This window comes from Cetorhinus maximus, chromosome 9 (genome assembly GCF_964194155.1).
Source record: "Cetorhinus maximus chromosome 9, sCetMax3.hap1.1, whole genome shotgun sequence".
Lineage (NCBI taxonomy): Eukaryota > Metazoa > Chordata > Chondrichthyes > Lamniformes > Cetorhinidae > Cetorhinus > Cetorhinus maximus.
In genome coordinates, this window is record NC_135887.1 from 133,539,839 (window position 1) to 133,543,825 (window position 3,987).

Sequence of the window (3,987 nt, forward strand, 5' to 3'; positions counted from 1 at the left end):
TGCTGTATATGGTCACATTGTGGGTCAATAAACACCCTTTTCATGCTGGCAATTGCAAAACAGAGGATTTAGGACTTCTTGAAGCAACCAATATTCATCTATTCTCCCTATGCGTGATGATGAAGTGTACACTGTGACTCAAAGGGCGACATCACGTAGCATAAAGTCAGATTTTTCCAGCCTCCATTGCCAACGGAAAGTTGGCATGTAATATACTGATTAATGTCTATAATTTACTGCATTCAAGGTTGGACTGGGCAGGTAGCTGCCTGCTGAGCTAGAGGTTGGGTCAGCTGGGAGCTGGTCACTTCAGAATTGGGTTGGGCCAGGAGCTGGCTGCTTCAAGGCTTGATCGAGAAGAACTTGGCATCAAGAAACGTGTCAAGCTGGGGGAGAAGTGGAGCCTGAAGAAGACCAGAAAATGTTAGAGCCTGACATTTTTGCACAAACTGAAAAAGAATGGAAAATTGCAGGGTTGAATCACAAATATGCAAAACAACAGTGAGCATAACCTGCACATGTTGTAGTTCCAATATAAACAATTGATATTACTTATCTTGTAACCTAGGAAATACTATCGTGGAAGGCAGAGATGAAGACTGCCAGCTTCAGATTGGAGAATTATAATGAGCCTTTTTGCTTTAGACAGTATTTTATTTGTGGAGACAGTTCTTTATCATCAGCGCCAGGTCATTATTGCTCTGAACAGAACCTTATTATTGTAGTTATGCTATAATTTTTATAGATAGGCCTGAATTGCTGTGGACAAACTAAAAATGCTCTTAGCAGACTTTTACTACTGTAGACAGATGCTTATTGTTCAGGACAATCCAGCTCGTACTTGATGGTAGGAGTCAGAAAGTTATGGTCAAACTCCACTCCATTTCAGTGCTGTACTGAGAGAGTACTGTAGTATTGAAGTGCTCCGATAAAACATTAAACTGAGTCCCTATCTACCCTCACAGATAGAGGTAAAAGATCCCATGGCGTTATTCAAAGAAGTGTAGGAGAATTTTCATTGTGTCCTGGTCAATGCTTATCCTTCAGACAACAGCATAAAAATTCAACTGGTTATTTATCTTATTTTGAACTTTACTATGTGCATATTGGCTGCCATGTCTGTCTCCAAAATAGTTCAATGCTGGTCACAAAACCATCTGAGGTAAAAATAGAAAATGCTAGAAATACTCAGCAGGTCAGGCAGCACCTTTAGAGAGAGAAACACAGTGTTAATGTTTCAGATCATGACCTTTCATCAGAACTAGGTAAAGTTGGAAATGTAACAGCTTTTAAGGAGGCTTAGGATTGCCAACCCTCCAGATTTGCCCTGGATTCTCCAGGAATGGAAGATTAATCTCCAGGACACTGTTGTAAGTAACTCTGGGAGAAAAAGAATCATAGGTGCACTAAAAACAAAATCATGCTTTTTTTTTCAATTTCTTTGAACATTATCATTTCCTAATTATAAAAGTATTGGAGCTCAAGTGAAAAGACTGTTTACTGGGCGAGGCAGTTGGAGACAAGAGGTCAGTTGGTGAAATCTCCAGGAATACGTCTTTGCAACCCTAAAACGGGTAAGAGCTGTGATCAGGCTGAAATGGGGAGATATTAAATAGCAAAAGAGTTGGTTGCAATAGCCAAAGGGAGCGATAATGGGCCCGTTGGAGAGAAGAGCGGAACTTCTTCAAAATGGAAGTTCCTGGAAATTATTACTTGGGTGAGATACAAGAGGAACCTTTTTTGATTTGTTCATGGAATGCATGTGTCACTGGCAAGGGCAGCATTAATTGCCCTTGAGAAGATAGTGGTGAGCTGCTTTTGGAATGGCTGCAGTCCGTAGGTTGTATGTACACCCTGTTAGGTCGAGAGTTCAAGGATTTTGACCCAGTGACAGTGGAGGAACGGTGATGTATTTCCAAATCAGACTGATGTGTTATTTGGAGGGGAACCTACGTACTTTTGTCTTTCTAGGCAGTAGATGTCACTGGTTTGAAAAGTACTGTTGCAGAAGCCTTGGTGAGTTGCTGCAATGCATCTTGTAGATGGCACAGTGCATTGGTGGTGGAAGGAATGAATGTTTAAGGTGGTGAACGGGGTGCCAATCAAGTGGACTGCTTTGTCCTGGATGATGTTTAGCTTCTTGAATGTTGCAGCTGCATTTATCGAGGCAAGTGGAGACTGTTCCATCACGCTCCTGACTTGTAGATGGTGGAAAGGTTTTGGGCAGTTAAAAGGTGAGTGACCTGCCACTGAATACCCAGTCTCTGATCTCTTGTAGCCATGTATTGCAGATCATAATATCCTGGTGGGTAGAATAGTTTTCAGTCTAAAAGATATACCGAAACACAGCTTTCACAGACTGTCGATGACCTAGCTTCAAGTCTCAGGAGATGAAACTACTCGTATGGCAATATGAGATTTCTCAAAAGTCTTTGATAAAGTTTCTCATGAGCTCTTTTCCAAACTTCACTACTATGGAATTATAGTACATTACAATAATACATTATTAAATTGGATCTGGCAATTCCTTACCAACAGAAGACAAAGAGTGGTATGTGATGGAGAATCATCCTTTCCAAGTAGATATCCTCTCCCAGGGTGCCCCAGGCAATTGTGATGGGACCTTTACTCTTCTCGACATAGGTAATCGACCTTCCTGAGTTCAGTTGTTTCTTGATGTAATTTGGAGTGAATCAAGGTGGCTGAAGCCTGGCAGATGTGCTGGGGGAGACATCAGGAGAAGACTTAGATGGGCCATTTACTTGGCAGTTCTGGTTGAAGATGGTTGCAGGCACTTTAGCATTGCCTTTCTAGCGGAACAATACCAGAAAAAGAATTCAATAGTTTCAGGCCGGGATAGGAGCATAAAATAATGAGGAACTGTCAACTTGGTAGGATACTGGTGTACCCAGTATTCATCACCACATTCAACAGGGAGAGGAGGCAACGAGGACTTAAAGAGAAGCAGTGAAAAGTACAATGCCATTTGGAAAAGAACTTTCAAGGAAAAAGTATTTGTGCTTTTAGAAGCGATTTAGACCAAACGCAGACTGGGTGACCGCTTTGCAGAACACCTTCGGTCTGTCCGCAAGCATTACTCAGGCCTCCCTGTCACTTGCCATTTCAACACTCCACCCTGCTCTCATGCCCATATGTCTATCCTTGGCTTGCTGCATTGTTCCAGTGAAGCTCGACGCAAACTGGAGGAACAGCACCTCATCTTCCGACTAGGCACTCTACAGCCTTCCGGACTGAATATTGAGTTCAACAATTTTAGATCTTGAACTCTCTCCTCCATCTCCACCCCCTTTCCGTTTCTTCCCCCTCCTTTTTGTTTTTTCCAATAATTTATATAGATTTTTCTTTTCCCACCTATTTCCATTATTTTTAAATGTATTTCCACCCATTGTTTATCTCTACCTTTTAGTATTCCTTCACCCCACCCCCACTAGGGCTATCTGTACCTTGCTTGTCCTGCTTTCTACTCTTAATTGGCACATTCCTTTAGATAATATCACCACCTTCAACACCTCTTCGTCCTTTTGTCTGTGACATCTTTTGGTTATCTCCACCTATTACTGGCTGCTTGTCCCAACACCACCCCCACCACCTTAAACCAGCTTATATTTCACCCCTTTCCTATTTTTACTTAGTTCTGTTGAAGGGTCATGAGGACTCGAAACATCAACTTTGCTCTTCTCCGCTGAGTTTTTCCAGGTATTTTTGTTTTGTAGTTCACAATATGTTTTGAAATTAAATTTTTGAGCAAAGGTTAAAGCAAACAATAAAGAAAAGCAAATGCAAAATAACGAAAAGAGAATTATAGAGCTGGGTGTATTTTTTTCAGTGTGGATTGAGAGATCCAGTGAGCGCCCATTCTTGAGACAGTGGGACGAAGGCTTCTACAGGCAGCTAGGCCCGACGCGTTGCCATGGAGATGACGTCGCCCGCGTCCCTCCACGGGCGGGAGCGTGCGCTATGATTGGT